This window comes from Calidris pugnax, unplaced genomic scaffold (assembly GCF_001431845.1).
Source record: "Calidris pugnax isolate Ruff unplaced genomic scaffold, ASM143184v1 scaffold132, whole genome shotgun sequence".
NCBI lineage: Eukaryota > Metazoa > Chordata > Aves > Charadriiformes > Scolopacidae > Calidris > Calidris pugnax.
Window position 1 is genome coordinate 2368242 of NW_015090910.1, and position 21088 is coordinate 2389329.

Here is a 21088-nt window from a genome sequence, read left to right on the forward strand (position 1 = left end):
GTTTCATGACCTGGTGAACACATGCAGGTAAAGCAAAGCACCACGTGCTGCTCAATCTCTGCAAGAGGCAGAGACCTGGAATCACTGCAGATGTTCTGCCTTATCCCATGTCTGGTCCTTCATACAGCACGCGTGGGGGTTGCAGGTAGGAGCCTGCAGAGCTGGTGTTGCCCTTCCCCCTGTACTACGGGTGATAGGAAATATGCTTTCCCATTGTGCTGCTTCACCAACAACGACACCACCGTGTGCTGGGGAAACCACCGATGAACGGGAGCAGAGAAGTGGATTTCACCCGCACCACCATGAACACTGCTGAGCAGCCAGGCTGCAGGCTCCATGAGTCAGTACAAGGCGGTGCATGCTCTACACTTTAAACTCTTGCACTGGATTTTGCAAGTAGTAATGATTGATTCTATCAGCTTTTTCCTAATTTCCTTCTTAAAACGCTTGCTGGTCATGCTGGGCAATGAGTCAACCAAAGGCAGGCCTTTGGCTTTTCTCTCACTTGCTGGGACTCCTGTTAGCAGATGAAGAGGCACTGTAAATCATGCCTCTGAGAATATGTCTGCGAGAAAGTACAAATGGCTCCTTCCTGGTACAAAAGGGACTCAGATCCCTTCCAGGGACAAAGGGAAAAAACACAGAAATTACAATCTATGTAGGGGGTGCATATGCTCTGCAATATGGTGTTTCCATTAACTAACACAATAATTCTGAAGACACAGAAAGCAGCTTTTAAGAAAAGTACCGGAGGAGGGGGCGTGTGGGGGTTTCTGGTGGCCAAGCTGAACATCCCTCAGCTCTTGTGGCAATGAAGCCCAACCACAAGCTGAGCTGTACTGGCAAGAACAGAGCCAGCAGGTTGAGGGCAGTGATTAGTTCCCATTATTTGGCATCTGAAAGACCACATCTGGAGCCCCGTGCCCAGTTTGGGACTTCCCAGCACAAGAGAGAGATGGACAGGCTGAAGCGAGCCCAGTGGAGGGCCACCAAGGTGCTCAGGGGCTGAGCAGAGCTGGGCTTCTCCAGCCTGGACAAAAGGAGGCCAAGACCCCCAAATGCTATCCCCAGCCATCTAATTCCCATTATAAAGAAGTCACGGAGAATACAATTTGCAGGACAGAAAATTACGATGAGCCACAAGGAGAAAAAAAAGCCACAGTGCAGGTGGCTCAGCACCAGAAGAAGTTGCCCAATGGCACTGTGAAATTGTCAGAACTTGGCTGCAAAAGGCCCTGCTCTAACTTTGGGGTGAGCTTCGCTCTGAGCAGGAGGTGGGACTCGATCTGAAGAGGCCTCTGCCAACCTACATTCTTCTATGATTCCAACTACTGGATACAAACCTCAGTATGTTATTGCAACTACCCCCACTTCAGCTCCAGGAGCTAAAATTGCTCTTTCCCTTATAATATATTACAGCACTATGGAAAGTCCATAAAGTAGTGCTGAAATACATCCAGTACTTCAGACAAACATCTAAGTCCATTTCTTCAGAATTTCTATTAGAAAATCTGATGTGCAATGCAATGAGACATCGAAAGCACATTTTGTAGCATATCACTTCACTGCCGGGGTGAAGTTCTACTCCAAAAACAAATCTGGTAGGAGCCTGGATATGAGCTCTACCCGGAGCTGTAAATAAAAGAGTACCCAGGAGGGAAAAGGCTGTCTCTGGCATGTACTCTTGGCAAGTCTCTCTTCCAGACTAAAGAAAGTTAAAGATCAGCACATATATGCTTTACAGGTTTCACAAGAAACTAACTCAAGTGACAAAAATCCACCTTGTGAGCAATTTTGCTCCCCTTCCCCCTGCTTTTATTAAAAAGGAAAATCTCCCAGAACATTACAGGCTGTTTCAGCTGCTACAGTCCTCAGGTACACCCCCCCTGTAATTACACCCTACTGGCACAGCCATAAAAGTGATTTCTCCTCGTTAAGGCTTGCGTGGAAGGCAAAACAAAATTAAGAAGTGACTAAGATTTTACAGTAAAAGGATCATTTCCTTTTGCTCAATTTCTTCAGTCCTGCATCAGTTAAAACGATATTTTCTTGCTTCCTTTGTGCGTAGGTATTAAAAAATTGCTCTAGTTTAGTTGTATTCCAGTAACACGAACTAAATGGGAGACCCAGTTGCACTGGGTCTCGTCCAAACACACAAGCTTTCACTCAGAAGAGATCTCTTAGAGCACAATCACAGAAAACTGCCACAGCAGGAAAAGAAAAAAGTGTTTTGTTCCCATATCACAGGCAGAGCCCAGGGCACAGGAAGGTAAGGGACCTGCCTATGGCTCCACAGAAAATCTTTATATGTGGAATAAACCTGAACCTTAAGTCCCAGCCCAGTCCCGCAGTCACAAACCCACCCCTTGCTTTGCCACAGCCTGTCAGGACTGGGATTTAGAAGATCCCTCTGCAGTTACTTCATGGTAGATGGGAAAAGCGAATCAGTCAGGGGACAGATAACCAGCGCATTAGCTAATTCATGGTAGATGGGAAATCAGTCAGGGGACAGATAACCAGCGCATTAATCAGAATAAAGGTAAATATTCAGGAAAGGCAGGTGCAGTTTAGCTTAGCACCTTGTAGACATCGTTCTGCAGATTACCCAGGAAAAGCAGGGACAGTCCTTGCAGAGAGACATAAGAATAATCTTGGGAAGACATTTTTCCAGACTTCTATCACCTTTTGTTCTCAGTTTTTCCAGGAACTCTACAGGGAACGGAGCATTGTCACTCATTATTATGATTAAAAAAAAAACAAAAGAAAAATGTTTGCATTTATCCACCCACACATTCAGATCTCTCTCCTCTATCCCTCCTTCCTCCCTCCAACGCTGAACACCTTTTTTATTGGCATTCAGCAATATTATATCTAAAAGTAGCCTGTAAGCACCTTGGGGGAGAGAGAATCCCAGTCCCGTTGGCCTTGCAAAACTAAAAGCACACCTTTAGGTGCTGTAAAATACACCACCAGCAACAAAAGTGAAAAGATTAAGTGTTCTGGAATGTTTTCTGTGGTTTATTAACCACTGACACGTTTTCCTTCAAAGGAAAGCAGTTGTCAGGATTCACTTTTCACCAGCAAAAGGCGAGTTGAGTACCCAAAAGGGCAACAAAGCTGGTGAGGGGTCTGGAGCACAAGTCTTATGAGGAGAGGCTGAGGGAGCTGGGGGTGTTCAGCCCGAGACAGTCCTTGCAGAGAGACAGAAGAATAGTCTTGGGAAGACATTTTTCCAGAATTCTATCACCTTTTTTTTTCCCCTCAGTTTTTCCAGGAACTCTACAGGGAACGGAGCATTGTCACTCATTATTATGATTAAAAAAAAAACAAAAGAAAAATGTTTGCATTTATCCACCCACACATTCAGATCTCTCTCCTCTATCCCTCCTTCCTCCCTCCAACGCTGAACACCTTTTTTATTGGCATTCAGCAATATTATATCTAAAAGTAGCCTGTAAGCACCTTGGGGGAGAGAGAATCCCAGTCCCGTTGGCCTTGCAAAACTAAAAGCACACCTTTAGGTGCTGTAAAATACACCACCAGCAACAAAAGTGAAAAGATTAAGTGTTCTGGAATGTTTTCTGTGGTTTATTAACCACTGACACGTTTTCCTTCAAAGGAAAGCAGTTGTCAGGATTCACTTTTCACCAGCAAAAGGCGAGTTGAGTACCCAAAAGGGCAACAAAGCTGGTGAGGGGTCTGGAGCACAAGTCTTATGAGGAGAGGCTGAGGGAGCTGGGGGTGTTCAGCCCGGAGAAGAGGAGGCTGAGGGGAGACCTTATTGCTCTCTCCAACTCCCTGAAAGGAGGGTGTAGAGAGGTGGGGGTCGGGCTCTTCTCTCAAGTCACAGGCGACAGGACGAGAGGAAATGGCCTCAAGTTACGCCAGGGGAGGTTCAGGCTGGACATTAGGAAAAATTTTTTCACTGAAAGGGTTCTCAGGCATTGGAATGGGCTGCCCAGGGAGGTGGTTGAGGCCCCATCCCTGGAGGTGTTCAAAAGACGGGTTGATGTAGTGCTGGGAGGTCTGGTTTAGTGATGATGCTCCTTGTTTGTTGTGGGGGTGTCTATTTTTGTCAGTTAGGTTGACGGTTGGACAAGATGATCTTTGAGGTCCCTTCCAACCTAGAAGATTCTGTGATTCTGTTTTTAACTGTGTTTCCCTGAGCCACGCAGTGACAGCACCCTCTTTCCCTGGCAAGAAGAGGAGGCACAGGGGGGACGGCAGCACCTTCCACCCACCGGGAGGTCGAGGAAGGATCCATTGGGCCCCCGGGGGCTCAGCCCCCACCTCCTATTTGTTCAGGACGAAAAAAAAAAAAAAAAAAAAACCAAAGTCTTTCCTCCTGCCTTGGGTCCCAGAGAGTAAAACCCACGCCGCGGGCAGCACCTTCCCATAAGGTTATTCCTGCCGGAGCCTCGGGTTTTATCAAAAGCAGCAGCTTCATTCTGTCTCAGCGCCACCAGCTCCGACGCGGGGCCTTTCATCTCCCTCCCCTGCTCCTAAAAGCACACGCTAATTGGAGAAAAGCCAATTTATGGAAGATAATATAACTCGGAAGCTTTGATATTTACTCAACACGCCTCCCGTAAACTTTTCTTACTGGTTAATTAGGAACTACGAATTCTCCATTTATTTAATTTTCAACAGAATTTTACTACAGTTTGTGATTTAAGCGCTGTTCATAGGGAAGAGGATGTTCAGCTTTAAAGCAATTGTTAAAATATTACACAGGGAATATCATAAGCATAAAAAATACACACAGGGAAGGTCTTTAAAAGCTATTTTGCTACATTATTTACTGCTAGAATTAAAATAATCAAAAGTTAAACATCTGCAAACAGTTTTATGACCTCTTCTGTAAATAATAAAAACATATCACTGTTAAAGTGACATAATTAAGCGATTAGACCACCAGAGTTATGTTCCAGGAGTATTTGAGGTCTGATTTAATCCCCATAAATCCAAGGACATTCAGGATTATGACCCAAACTGTCTGCAAACCACTGGCAGTGCCATTGTCCTGCGTTTTGCATGGAAGGCAGAAAAGGTTTGAAAGCTTTTGTTAACCTTAACCACCACCAAAAAGCAGCTCTTGCTCTTCCCTCCGGCACAAAGTCGGAACCAACGCAGTTGCTGGCAAGCAGAAAGGTGTTGGCATTCACGAGGTCTGAGCCTACAAAGAATCTATTAAACCCCCTCCCTAAGTGATTCCTCACCAGTTACAGCCATCGCAGTCTCGTGGAGTTGAGTACCCAAGTACCACCTTTAGATCAGTTGGTTAATTCTTGAATGTATAAAATCTGTGTGAGGCATTAGATAAATAAATGTGCTGAAGATTATTCTGGATGTGTAGCACCAGTGGACGCATGACAGATTTAGACAAGTTGATCCAACACCCAGTAAAAACCCTAAGAACCAATGCAGTTGCTGGCAAGCAGAAAGGTGTTGGCATTCACGAGGTCTGAGCCTACAAAGAATCTATTAAATCCCCTCCCTAAGTGATTCCTCACCAGGTACAGCCATCCCAGTCTCGTGGAGTTGGTTAATTCTTGAATGTATAAAATCTGTGTGAGGCATTAGATAAATAAATGTGCTGAAGATTATGCTGGATGTGTAGCACCAGTAGACGCATGACAGATTTAGACAAGTTGATCCAACACCCAGTAAAAACCCAGTAAAAAAGGAAGAAGACAGTGACTCAGGGCACTGTTTTGGTGAACAGTTCTCACAAAAAGCAGACACACAAATATTTGATCAGGTGAGGTCCCTGCCTCAGCCACATGCTGTCAGCACCCTCATCCCTCCTGGGGCGTGAGAAAGGGGGCTACAAAGACGATGAGGGGATGAGAACATCTCTCTTATGAGGAAAGGCTGAGGGACTTGGGTCTGGAGAAGAGAAGGCTGAGGGGGGATCTGATCAACGCCTCTAAATACTTCAAGGGTGGGTGTCAGGAGGATGGGGCCAGGCTTTTTTCAGTGATGCCCAGGGACGGAACCAACGCAGTTGCTAGCAAGCAGAAAGGTGTTGGCATTCACAAGGTCTGAGCCTACAAAGAATCTATTAAACCCCCTCCCTAAGTGATTCCTCACCAGTTACAGCCATCGCAGTCTCGTGGAGTTGAGTACCCAAGTACCACCTTTAGATCAGTTGGTTAATTCTTGAATGTATAAAATCTGTGTGAGGCATTAGATAAATAAATGTGCTGAAGATTATTCTGGATGTGTAGCACCAGTGGACGCATGACAGATTTAGACAAGTTGATCCAACACCCAGTAAAAACCCTATAAAGAAAGGAAGGAGACAGTGACTCAGGGCACTGTTGTGCTTTCGTTGGAACTCTTAGTTTTGGTGAACAGTTCTCACAAAAAGCAGAAGTAAAAAAGGAAGAAGACAGTGACTCAGGGCACTGTTTTGGTGAACAGTTCTCACAAAAAGCAGACACGCAAAGTTTTGATCAGGTGAGGTCCCTGCCTCAGCCACATGCCGTCAGCACCCTCATCCCTCCTGGGGCATGAGAAAGGGGGCTACAAAGATGATGAGGGGATGAGAACATCTCTCTTATGAAGAAAGGCTGAGGGACTTGGGTCTGGAGAAGAGAAGGCTGAGGGGGGATCTGATCAACGCCTCTAAATACTTCAAGGGTGGGTGTCAGGAGGATGGGGCCAGGCTTTTTTCAGTGATGCCCAGGGACAGGACAAGAGGGAACGGGCACAAACTGGAACATAAGAAGTTCCATCTAAACATGAGGAGGAACCTCTTTCCTGCGAGGGTGGCAGAGCCCTGGCAGAGGCTGCCCAGAGAGGTGGTGGAGTCTCCTTCTCTGGAGACATTCAAACCCCACCTGGACACGTTCCTGTGGGACCTGCTCTGGGTGACCCTGCTCTGGCAGGGGGTTGGACTGGATGATCTCCAATCCCATATCATTCTGTGATTGTGTAAAGGGAGACTTCAAGGCTTCAGTGTGCCATGGAGCTGGTGGGAACGGAGCCGGGAGTCACCATTGCACATTCACATACAATATCCTCTCTGGCAGGACATGGAAAGACAAACGCTAGAGCAGCTTCCTCCCTTCAGGAGGAACTGAAAGTAAAAACGTCGGCGAGTGCAGGCACAAGGAGGGCTTTCACGCAGGACCTGGGGTATCTCCCTTAAAAAGTCATCTTTTCAACATTTCTATAAAACAGATAACGCACTGCTGACACGGTGGAAAAGAATACGGTTTAACAGCTTTGATAGCGCAAGCCGTGTGGATTAAATTTTCCATCATTTATAGTTTCCATGTGACTTGTTTACGCAAGAGAATGAGAGATGACAAAGGTTATTACAATTTGTTAAAAATGTTTGACAAAAGCTGCGTGGAGAATGAGTGCTCTCCCATAGAAAAAGCTCATAAATTTCTCCTGTAGGCCTTCTTAAAAATGCCTTGCCCTTCAACCTTTTCCTCACGTGGGAGAGTGGGACACGTTAAGGGCTTGGTACAGCAAGCGGTGCAGAGGTGGAGTATAAAGACCTCAGCGCCATAAAGTATGAAAATAAATGGGATAGGAAACTTTAACAACAATTTTTGAGATAAATAAAAAAATAAATTTGCAGCAGTACCATCTTTTTATAAATGCTTTCTTTGGCTTAATCGCTACATTTTTCAGAAGTATACATATTTGAACTGAAATTCACATTTGAAATTTTTTTAAGAACTGAACTTGCTTTCACAGCAGCTGGGTTAGAAAGGCAATAAAAAAATAAATTTGCAGCAGTACCATCTTTTTATAAATGCTTTCTTTGGCTTAATCGCTACATTTTTCAGAAGTATACATATTTGAACTGAAATTCACATTTGAAATTTTTTTAAGAACTGAACTTGCTTTCACAGCAGCTGGGTTAGAAAGGCAAGCTTTGTCAGGCTCCGGTGAATAACTTATATTTAAACAATATTTTATTTTTTAATTATCCTACAGGATGTTTATTCATTCTAAAATTAGAAGAGTTCATTAAGTACGAAAGATTTTAAGTTTGCAGTGTCAAGAAAAGTGGTGTTAACCTAAATTGACCTTTTCTGTCATATTTTCAGCAGTGTCTGCTAAGTGATTGTATTTGGTTTATATTGACAGAGCAAGGAAGAGGCTGTAACAGGAGATGCAATCAAAACCAGGCAAATGAAATTCAGAGGAATAAAGAGAAATTGTCCGAGCAGCCAGGGATCAGGTTAGGAAAGCTAAAGCCCTGATGGAATTAAATCTGGCCGGGGATGTCAAGGGCAATAAGAAAAGCTTCTGCAGTGATAAAAAGGAAGACCAGGGAAAACGTGGGGCCTCTCCCGAAGGAAACAGGAGACCTGGTCACCCAGGATATGGAGAAGGCTGAGGGACTCAAAGACTTTTTTTGCCTAAGTCTGGAGCCCCTCTGCTGTGAGAACAGGCTGAGAGAGTTGGGGGGTTCAGCCTGGAGAAGAGAAGGCTCCAGGGAGACCTTAGAGCCCCTTCCAGTCCCTAAAGGGGTTCCAGGAGAGATGGGGAGGGATTCTATGAAACTGCTCAGATATCTATAGGACACCAATCAATGTGTCATTAAATGCACATTTGATAATCCATTACATCCTAAACAAAAAAATAAAATATCAAGGTGAATTTCTTCTGGGATCTATAAATCAGGCATCAATGTTCCCCGAGCAAGCACAGCAGCTTAAAAAGAAAAGAAAACAAGAAATGCTTATTCTGATGGGTTTAGTGCTTAGAGATACCTGTGACCCAGATATTTTCTAAAAGGTTTTAATTGGCTTCAACAGGAGATATTTTTGACACAAAAATAAGAATAAAGCTTGTGTTCTTCCAGATTTTAACTATTTAAAGATTGGGAAGTGTGATACTGATTTGCATCCCAGGATCCCTGTTAGCACTTACAGGTGCCTCAAATCTGTTGAAAATGACAAAACACTCCTTTTATCACACCCAAAGAATAGGTCTTTTCATAGACCAAAATTTTCAAATGTGAATACTTAATTTAGTGAACAACATCTGCAGTTTGATAACTCTGTAGGTATTTTTTTCTCTTTTGTATAAAAATAGCCCTAACTCCTAATGACAAGCCCAGCAGCTCAGCTACCAACCTTTGCTTCACCACAGATATTTCCCAGGAAAATTATTTCAAAATGTGAATAGAAACTATGCTGTATTTATCACTGAGCACCAGTTGCAGCATTTATATAGTTTTTTTAGAACATATACAAAATTAAGGTAAAAACTATTATAATGCAACGGAGAAAATTAGAGGAGTTACAGTATGAAGCTGGGGAAATGAAAACCACTGCACAATTACTTCTGTAAAACCATTTTTCCATTGCAGTGTATTTGTTCTAACCTTGTCCACAATCCAGAGCAAAGGCAAATACTCAAATAGCCTTTTTCTGTAAAAGTGTTTGCTAACACACTGTACCCATATCTCTTAAAAGCCAGAAAAAAAAATAATTCTTAATATAAGAAATGTGTAGACATGTAAGAGGAAGGTGTTCTGGTAATCACCAGCATAATCCACTTCAAAATCAGCTTCTCAGGCCTTCAGATTTTAAGATGGAAATACTGACACTACCACATGTTTGGGTTTTGAAGTAAGAGAGGGAAAGGAAAAGCACAGAAAAAAAAAAAAAGTATTACAGAAATGCAATCATTCATATTCAAGTGCCTGCCTGGTGTATTTTAATAAGAAATTTGGGGTTGAACTGCTTGCAATTGTGACAATTAGCCTGAGGTGACTAGGGTAGTCACCCAAGGATCAGCTGTGCATTCTCACCTAAAATATTCCATCCTGTTGGAGAGCTCTGCACAGCCCTTCAAAAAACAGTATGTATAACACCAGATTTTAGAAGTCCAGGCTACCTTATAGCCCCAACACCCCTCACAGCTACTGCAGGTATCTCAGCAGCCACAAGTGCCCAGACTCATTAAACTTGGCAGAGTAATGTCATAAAGGCATCAAGAGTAAACATTTTTTTTACATTTTCTTCAAAGCACCAAGATCTAGGTCTCATTTCTCTAATGTAATTTACTCCTATTAACTAATAGCTGGATTTTGGTCTTTAGTGAAACCTTACGGTTGACTTCAGCGGAAGTATGGCTTCTGTGGGGAATTATGAGCTTACTCATATTACCAGAGCCAAGAAAATCCCGTTTTCCTAGAGTTTTCTCCCAGGAGTAAACAAGGACATAAATGGAACCCAGAATATCTTTCCAACATAATGCATTGTTAGCATTAAACTTCCTTCTAAAAAAAATAAATAAATTAAAAAAAAATAAATCAATCAATCACTGTGCTTCAGCTGGAGGGTGCTCAGTTTTGCAGCACACCATTAGTCTTGTCTCCCATCATCTAAATAAGTTCCCTGCTTTCTGGGGTCCCCAGTGCCCTTTCTCCCCCCCAGGCAGCAGGAGGAGCAGAGCAGGGCTGGATGGCAGCACCACCTCGGGCTGCAAAAGGAGGAGAATCCCATCTCAAAGGGTTCAAATGATGATGAGGTTCCTGGGTTTAATGCATTTACAGCAACAGTTGTCTCCCCTCTCCGTGGGGCTCTACACTCCTCCATACGACACTGAAGGCTGCAGGGTCTCTTTTTCAGTGTCGTTTATCTCCTAATCACTGCAACTGGAAAGAAGGCTACCTATTTTCTTCTGTGCATCAAACAAGGTATTCTGAAGTCCCAACAGCAGCTATGGCCACACGCAGCAGCCTGGGAGGGCAGCATCTCCTGTGCCCACAGCATCACCTCCTGTGGGTGCCCACCATGGCAGCATCTCCTGTGGGTGCCCAGGGCAGGACCTGCCTCTCCCAGGCTGTTTGCTGGGAAGTCAGCTGCTGCCAACACCTCTGACTTCTGCTTGCCCATGGGCAACAACAATATTTCTGTTTTGATAAAGAGTTATTTTATTAAACGCTGAGTTGCAAAAGTTCTGGAACAACTATTATGCTTAAGCAGAATGTAAAGCACACAAAGCGATCACTTATTTTCCATATGGGGAAAAACTTGCCCTTTGAGCTTCTTAAACACATTAAAGCTGCTGCTTGTCTGTTTGAAACAACGCATGAAGGTGCTTTTACTTTCCAGCATTTCATCTTACAGTGACCTGCACTCTTTGCCAAAAGCGTTCTGCTCAGAAATTAGCGTGAAACAAGTTTGTGTTTTTAAGACATAGCCCAGGCACAGGGATAACTTGGTGCGAATTTCACTGTAGCAGATCAGTTTCCTTTCACAGATGCTGATCGTGTGAGCAATTACTCAAGTGCTCAAGACCAGGCTGGAGGGGGCTTGGAGCAACCTGGGCTGGTGGGAGGTGTCCCTGCCCAGGGCAGGGGGTGGCACTGGGGGGGCTTTAAGGTCCCTTCCAACCCAAACCATTCTGTGATTTTATGGCCATGAGACACAGTAGTGGAGCAGAGATACACGATACTTCAGCTTCCTACAATTCCTAAAGTTTCACATTAAAAATTGTACAGGCTGGGCACTGAAGGGCTTTTCCAAATTTTGAGTCTCTGAGAGCCTAAATGCCTAACTGTCTTCAAAATGTTAACTCAGGTGCACATGAGAAGCTTCCGAGAGTTGAGAACTGGTCCTTCCTAGGCCAGGAGTGGTTTAAGCCATGGATGGGACCCAAAGGGAGCCGGGACCCATCCTGAGCTGAGACACCCCCACTGGTGCCCCTCTGCAGCGAGAGCCGTGTTTGTCTTCTCCCGGCAGAGTCACACGTCTGCATCTCTCCTAACCCCTCAGGAGACTCAGCAAGAAAAAGAGTGGACTCAAAATGGTGTATATGTTTATCTGTAAAAAACAAGTTCTGCTAGCTGAACCTTTTCCTTTTCATGTATTTTGTGACCTGCTATGAACATTTATTTATGTAGATTTAAAGAATAAATGTGGAGCAGGACTAGGCATCTTGATTTAACTAAGAAATCATGTAACAGTCCCCATCCATTCGTATGAGAGCACACAAGTGAAAAAGTAACCCAATTGACCAATATATCAAAGCAACAGAAACCCTCTTCAAGTTAATGGGAACATTTAGTCAAACTTTACTATAAAACGTATGAAATAAATAGTTTTGCACTACATGCAGAGCATCACCCAGCTCAGACAACCACAGGCAAATAAATAACCTAGGACCCGGCTGTTAAAATCATCATATTAATCTGTAACAAAACTAAAGCTGCACTGGCTTCTTTTACAAAGGGAATTCATAAATATCAGTCTCACGTTGGCTGGAAGGGCTCTCCAGCCGTTATCTTGTCCAACCCCCTGCTGAAAGCAAGAATTTTTGCAGGGAAGGAGGCTCCACAGCCTCTCCCCAGCCCGGGACAACACACAACTGGTCACACCACTACAATTGGTTTCCTAATATCAAGTTGCAATTCTTGCATAAGAAACACTGAGCATTGGGGCAGCCCGGGACAACACACAACTGGCTGCACCACTACAGTTGTTTTCCTAATACCAAGTTGCAATTCTTGCATAAGAAACACTGAGCATCCCATCACTTCACTCCACAAAGTATTATCACCACAGTTCCTTTTTTTGTTTTGGTTTTTAATTTTGTTTTCAGATCATCAGACTGTATCACTGCCAGATTAAGAAAGAGTGGTCTGGGATGAGGGGAGGGTCTGCATCCTCATCCCCCGGGTGCTGACCTCCTACAGCTACTGTCTCCTCACCCCAACGACCTCAGATCGTACCTCTCGGTTGGAGATGTGTAAACCCCACGTGGAAGCACCAAGGCCATGCTTCAAGGCCTCTCAACCTGTAAGATCTCAGTTCTCTGCAGCACCCTCATTATCCTCATTGCTATTCTTGGCATTCCCTTTCCTTTTATTTTCCTTGTTATTTTTCCCTGCAACCCAGGCAAGAACAAAGCTAAAATACTGTTTTTACTATAATGATAGACATGCTTTACTTTGTATATAACTCGACTTACTTGTTTGTGCTTCTTTTCATTTGTCAGAGGGTTTTATTTTATATTACTGAAAAAGCAAAAAGTCCCACCAAACCTGGGCCACTGAAGTAAAAAACCAGGATGCACGTTAATGGTACCTTGATTATATAAATTATTATCTCTTGCCCAGCACTGAAGGATTTTCCAGCTCTTAGCTGGTATTTTCAGCCACAGAAGCTCTGAGCAGCTGTTCTGAGGGGCACACATACACTCAGGAGCCCTAATTTGCCTGGGGAGAACTTTTGAGGCTCAAGGCAGCAATTAGATACCCAGGCATGGATTCAGATCTCCGGGAGCACAGCACTTCCATTTGGACACATATTTATCACATCTTTAGCAGGCTGCATGATGCCTTCAACAACCTGTTCCTTCTGCCTTGTGGCCAGCGGGTCACACATGGCCCCCAACCACCTCATGACCTTTTTTGGCATTACTTTTAAAAGATGAACATTCACATATTTCTTAGACCTTATGACCAGGAGTGACCATGAGGTCACTTATCTGGGCTTCTGAACAGTACTGGAGACCACCATGCTGCAGGAGACTGAACTTCTCCATTCCCTGGGGACCTGGGAAGAGCTCACCCCATCCACAGGCACCAGAGAGGAAGAGCCACACAATTGTAAGGGGCAGCCCACGGCCCAGCTGGGAAAAACCAAAATACCTTCTAAGTCCCTGAAGATTTGATCTGCAGGAAGGCTTCTTCCTGGCTCCCAGCTGACCCATTTGATCTCCAGAAGGTAATAAGAACCAAAGTGCTGGCATCTAAGAAAACTCTCAGTACCATTTTAGACATCTGCTTTGTGTGCATATAGTGGCCTGTCCCAAGCTGCTGTCACAGCTCTGCGCTTCAGAGGAGAGGGGAAATCAAAGTATTTGGTGGATTTTGCTTGATGGACAAAAAGAAAAAACCTCCCAACCCTCCCACGCGGTTGCTGTCAACCAAAGCACTCATGCCTGAGTTTCACTTCTAATCATCCTGCTGAGGACATGACAGTATTATTAAAGCTCCTTCTGAAAAATTCAATTTTGCCATAGCAGGAAAAAATAAAATGAGAATGTCTTTAGACAGAAAACACTTATAAAGACTGAAGGTAAAATGACAATTTTGATTTGTTCCCGTACTTTCAGTTTTGCTCTCTTATTACAACCGGTTGCCTATTGCCTCAGAGAGCCTTTGGCTGGTTGAACGTGCATCAGCCAACAGCTAAATGAGGCACTCAAAGTTTATTTTAAGGTATCTAATGTCTTTTTCTTAATTTTTCAGAATTTCTAAAAAAAAAATAAATTTAGTAATGAAAGTCCATGCAAGTCTGCTTTGTCACAGAACAAACTCTGCAGGGAAGTGCTTTGGCATCCTCTGGATGACTGCAGAGGACCAGCCCCTGGAGGTATCACCTTCCCTGCGGTGGTGGTGGCCGGTTCCTCACCAGGGGGATGGGCTCAGGGGCTTCCCAGACCTCAGGCTGGGGACCTGGACCACTGCTGTCAGGCTGCCTCAGCCCAGTTCTGCAGTCCAGGTGTATCTTCAGCACGCACACACAAACCGTCAAGGATTTACCAAGTTTGAGTTCTATGGAGATGTATCTTTTAATTTGCTTGCCTAAACCTACTATTTAGCAATTGCCCCGATGCGCTTCATCACCCTTCCTGTTCGTCTGCTCATCCTCACTTTATAAGCCCTCATTACGTGTGGGTACAGCATAAATCTCTGCTCAGGAGCTCGGGAAGAGGCAGACAGGAGTGAGCTGCAGTTTCCAAGCTCTGATGCGATGGCTGCTGACCCCAGCCCGTGGCAGGCCAGGCAGGCTGGCAGCATTAACGAATGCTGGTGTCTGCTTCTCATGACTCATGGGGTGATGTGTCTGGAATAATCTCCGTCTGCCTCCTCCTGCAGCGTCCCGACCAGATTTGTTGACTGGAGACAGCTTACCCTATGAGGCTGAGCTGCTCCAACGCTTTAGCCGTAGCTGTGGTGCCCAACAGTCACACACGTCGCACCACAGGCACAACAGCATCTTTTTATTACCTAAAGGGACATTGCCATTTAAAAATATATTTGCAGCCTGTCGATAAGAGGAGCTTGTGGGGACAATGCAACTCTATTTTTAAATTGCCATTTTTCTTATTGTCTCAGTTACTGGGTAAGTCTCAAATCAGATGTTTGGAAAAGGTAAAATGCAGTCTGTGGAATGGCATTGCAAAATATTCGAGGGGGAAAAAAATATAATAATTGCCCAATTGGCTACTACGCTGCCAAATTTGCCCACGATTTGATACAGTGCAAGTCCTGAAACACACACATTAAGAAACCGTTCAGCTCCTTAGTCTCTGGAAAAAAGGGGGGAGGGAAAAAATAATTGCCTGATAGGCTACTATGCTGCCAAATTTGCCCATGATTTGATACAGTGCAAGTCCTGAAACACACACGTTAAGAAACCTTCAGCTCCTTAGTCTCTGGAAAAATCAAACCAGTGTCAGTGCCTCCTGGTCCCCCGGAGCCAGCGCAGCCTCCTCTCCCGTAGGAGCCCCCCGGCGCTCCGGGGGCAGCCACTGCACCCACGCAAACAGATCGCTTTTAAACCACCCTCTCTGTGCTGGATGTATGTGACAGATTTAAACAACATCATAAATGTAAACTGTGCTGGAGAAAACCGTAACCCTGCAGCTGGTAGAGTCCATAAAGATAAAAGAAATGTTTCCATAACATTTAATTTCAAGTTGACATTTATATAACAAAACCATGGTAAAGCTATGTTTAGCTGGAGTTGTTTGCATATTTCGCATCAGCGTGGCCAAGGGCTCTCTCCCTCCTTTATACAGTCACCACACTGCAGGAGCCACAGGCAGACAGTGGGGGCAACAGCTACCGCAAAAGGAAAACTGAAAACCAGAGAATTTTTAACATTTGGATAAACAAGCCATCAATCCTGGAATTGCGACTCATCAGCAACTGGATGTCTTCGCTTTTAGCTGATGGAATTGCCCTGTTCTCAGTAACGGCAACACGCAGCACAGCTCAGACCAGCCCCTTGAAGATTTAACTGTGAAAACCCCCTAATCGATGGGACTGCAGCTTGTCAGACAGAAACACGCTATTTTTAAGTGTGTCACAGGAAATGGCCAGCTTTTTAGGCTCACACAGATTCATCCTCCCGAGCTCGTTTCCTTACCAAGCACAAGGCCACAGAAACGTCTGGGTTTTTCTCCAGCCCCATTGGTTTGGTAAGGACAGGGGCTGTGTGGGGCAGAGCCCTCCCGACTGCCCCCACGGCACAGGGAGCGCTCCCCGGAGGTCTCCTGGATGCCTTCTGCTGGGGAGCAATGCACCAACGTGAGCTCCACACTTGTAGGGCAACGTCCCACCCTCATGGGAATGAGTAAGAGTTTTGCCATTGACACTAATAGGGTAAAGATCTCCTGAGAGGAAATCAGCCCCTTTTCCATTGGGTAACAGAGTGTTTGGGAGGTCAGCCCAGGCGTCCCAGGTCCTATTATCTATCCAGCTCTCCAGCCAGGCTGAGGAGCTCCTCCTCTCTCCTGGCACAGTCACCCCACTGCCGTTACCCAGGCCGGCTGCTGTCTACAAACCAGCTCACCAGTGTCCACAAAAGGTCCCACTGACTTCAGAGATTTTTTCAGGCTTCAGAATACAATTTGCAATGCAATACCCAAAATAAGTTTCTCACAAGAACCTGTTACAGAAGCTTACATCGTGTTTATCTGCATCAGCACCTCACTGAATCTTCATGGCTGGAAGGGACCTTTGAGATCATCCAGTCCAACCACACACACACCCAAAAACCCAACCCAACAATCTTGGGCACTAGAGCATGCCCTGAAGTGCCACATCTACACGTTTCTTAAATTCCTCCAGGGATGGTGACTCCACCACCTCCCTGGGCAGGCTGTTCCAGTGCCTGACCACCCTCTCAGGAAAGTCATTCTTCCCAATATCTAATCTAAAACTCCCCTGCCCCAACTTCAGACCATTCCCTCTGGTCCTACAAAGAAATGCTTTGTAGACCAAAGGAAATTTAAGTTTTTTTTAAAAAATACCAGAACGTCTTTTATAAATGCTACGAAAAAAGCATGAAGATTTCATTGAAGTGGAACTCGGGAAAAGTTGTGCATCATGAGAAGTGATGCTGAGGGCTGATACCAAGTTCCAGTGAGGTTATGGACACCAGCGGAATACCCAAATACAGAGGAGCCATTTCTCACTGCAGTTGGTCCCTGCAAATCTATGAATAGAAATGACTCCAAAAGAAAGAAAGGATTATACGTCACACACCTTGACGCTCAGTAAGGAAACATCTCAGGCAGATGTTTCAGGCAGCACTTCCAGATGCCTCCCTCTTTCCATGAGCATCCCTACAGCACCGCAGGCAGCAGTAAATATAGCACACCAAGCACCAGCTTTTGTTCATGAAGGAAAGCTACTCTCTTACTACAGCTTCCAGCCTCTTCTGAGGGACCTCCGCTGTTTGAAATAACAAGTGTTTTTGTACGAGGGCCAATGCTGCAGGCAAACCTGCAAGTCAGAGGAATGTGTGTGTGGAACAGGTACAGAACCAACCCTGAAACCGAGAACCAGCTTTCTGTGGCGAGGGCTGCAAAAATGCAGGGACCCTAAAACAACATTTCCAAGGGTGTTAAGCTGCAAAAGATAGTAATATGTACTCGGTGAGATTTTTAGAAGTTTCTCAGATTTTGCACCTTCTACAGTCTTCCTTAAAAATCTAACCCAAGTAAATATAATGATTTAATCCTTTTTGCCCTGAAAAACACTAAGATGATTTAAAATGTGATATTATGAAAGATGATATGGTCTGACTACAGTTAAATAAGGGTGTTCACTCATATCACACAGTAAGGGCTGCAAAAAATATGTACTTGGTGAGATTTTTCAGAGGTTTCTCAGATTTTGCACCTTCTACAGTCTTCCTTAAAAATCTAACCCAAGTAAATATAATGATTTAATCCTTTTTGCCCTGAAAAACACTAAGATGATTTAAAATGTGATATTATGAAAGATGATACGGTCTGACTACAGTTAAATAAGGGTGTTCACTCATATCACACAGTAAACATTGTGTGATGTAAGTAGTGATGTGTTACTGACAGTGGCTAAAAGGAAGAGACCGCAACTCCAAAGAAGAATGATTGAAATTAAGTATACGGCTTAAAATATCTTCCCATTGCTAAAAAAATGAATTTTACAGCATTAAATCAAAGACATGGAACCAGACTTTAGACAGGAATCTCTTGGAGGCAAGCTGTGGATCTCTGAGTGTCTGGAGAGCATTCCACGTGGAGGCGGCGTGGTCTTAGATAGAGAACCATGGGCCTGGATATGGCATTAACAGCCAGCCACAATCCCAAAATATTTAAGGACATTAAATCCATGATTTTTCCAGTTCATTTTCTATCTCGCAGGCCTCCAAGTCGTTAACCATGTGGGAGAGGGTCTATCAGCTGAACCAGCCAGCCCTGAGCAGAGCTCCCTGCAAGGAGCCCCTCCGTGCTGCAGGGCTGGAGGGGAAGGCAGGGAACAGCACCAGGTTTATGGAGGTGCTATAGTTTCATAATTATAATTTCACAGCCCGCTGTGGGCTGTGAAAAAAACAAAACAAAAAACCACTGGATTTTTTCACTTTAAAAACCTTGACAAATCAAACACCAGAAAGTCTTCAAGCCATTGTCTTGTTAAGACAGCCCTGAAAATAAACTGAAAGAAGCTAAAGGTAGCATATTAGGTAGGATAGCACTGGTAATAATGAATTGTAGGGATTATTGGCACAAAATATGAGAGGCTCATTTAAAAAGGCATGAAGAGTCATTCAGTAAGTCATTACTAAGTTTCGTCTTACATAATATTGTGTAACAGCAACAAAACCCAAGACAACAGCGACTATCTTCAAGTATTGTAAGTGGTAATAAAATTATTGTAGACTTTCCACAGGCTATGAATATTTTTGACAGTAAGAGACGAAGGCATGACTTTGGTCCCCAAAATAATAGCAAGAGGAGAGTGGAGGACTTACAAAGGAAAGACTGTAAAGATGCTCAGCATGAATATAGTGAGGTTCTGCAGGGAAGAGATTTCTGGGACCATGGATGGGTGCTTTTCTTTCGGGCATGAGAGTGTAACTGTTCCCCTCAGGAGGGTCAAGAGAGGAAACGTAAAGATTAGATGACAGCAGAACACATGTCAAGGGTCCATGGCAAAGAGATCCTCCAAAAAGAGACACACAGTCAAGTGCAACAAAGTCAGAGCAATAAAAGAATCAGAGGGTCAAATTAATGTCTTCTACTATTCTGTTCTCTTTTGCATAAAGATATTTAATTCTTTCATTTTGTTCTAAGAAAATAAAGCTAAGGGAAGTTGTCTGTTAACAGAGCAATACTCTTCCATATGCAAAGGTCTCACCAGTACATAGAAACCCAATCCAAACAGCTGACACATCTAGTGGGGATATGACGTTGAAACTACAAATACCCACAGACTATGTAACAGCTTTTACTGAACTTCGAAATAAAAGCAAAGTAGCTTTAAATGACTTGAAAGTTATAAAAAGAAAAAGACAAAAAAAAACCCAGAAAGAAAGATGAGATAGATTGTGGAACAATAGCCTGTTAAAATAACCTAGTCTAATTTTTATAGCTCCTCAAGTGCTCAAAACACAGCCAAATTTCCATGATGCTACTGACTTAATGTCTTTGAAGACTCATGCCAACAGACTTCTCATATCTGAACAAAGAAAACAAAAGTGGATCTTTTCCATGAGTTACATACAAATCCTAAGTTAACAGGATCCAGATAAAAAGGTAGTAACAACTGACAAGATTAATAAACTCAGGCTTGCCCTTCACTTTTAAGCTCCATGTAGTTGCATTAACCAGATGTCAGAGGCAGTTTTACTGCACGAGTGGAGCCAAGCGCCCAAGCTACCCTTTGTGCTGAGTCTTCTTGAGAAGATGGCATGTTTCATTAGAACATATTTTGTGGTCCATACTTGTTGGTTTAGATGCAGATCAACAGAAGAGTCACTGGTCAAAAATGTTCCCTTCCACTCCTCCAGGTGACAGCATGAGCCAGTTAAAACAAAGGTTCAGGAGCGGTGTGTGAGAAAGTGTCTGAAAAAATATGTCTAGAAGACCCAAAGAATGTGATAAGATGGGAGCTCAGCTACTATAACACAGGGCCTCTGCTTGCCTCTGGAAAAGCCCTTAAAGAGACGAGGAACAAATGTAGTGTCTGGCATTTACTAACACTGAGGAATGATTCCCAGTGAATTGCTGGCTTTTCCAGGCAGAATAGGGAATAACCAGTGCTGCAGATAGGAATTTCAGTGACAAAGTATGTATTCCTTGTTTAGCATTCAGAACAGTCACTGCATTTCCTCCTCCACCCCTGCAAAAGACCCCACCTAAAATTGGGCAGGGAGATGGTCTCCTGGTGCCTATGTATAATATGTGATCTAGCAATCCTAGGTGGTTCAAACACAACTCAACAAAAGATATACCTTGGGGCAGAATTTTTCTTATTTATTCAGGTTTCAATTTAGGGCTGTTCTGTGTACATCAGTGAGAGACATGTCTGATCCATAACATAAAAATAAGCCATCAAGGTCTTGAATTACACAAGATCAGAAGATACGGACACGATCCAGGTATCACAGTTAGATGGCAATAAATGCACAGTAAAAAAAAAACAAAACAGTGGCACCTCAGTTTCTATGAAAGTGCTGAGGAAAAAGACCTGGGAGTCCTGGTGGACAATACAATGACCATGAGCCAGCAATGTGCCCTGGTGGCCAAGAAGGCCAATGGCCTCCTGGGGTGCATCAAGAAGAGCGTGAGCAGCTGGTAAAGGGAGGTCATCCTGCCCCTCTGCTCTGCTCTGCCCTGGGGAGGCCCCATCTGGAGCTCTGGGACCAGTTCTGGGCTCCCCAGTTCAAGAAGGACAGGGAACTGCTGGAGAGGGGACAGCAGAGGGTTACAAAGATGATGAGGGGCCTGGAGCATCTCTCTGATGAGGAAAGGCTGAGGGACTTGGGTCTTTTTAGTCTGGAGAAGAGAAGACTGTGGGGGGATCTGATCAACACCTATA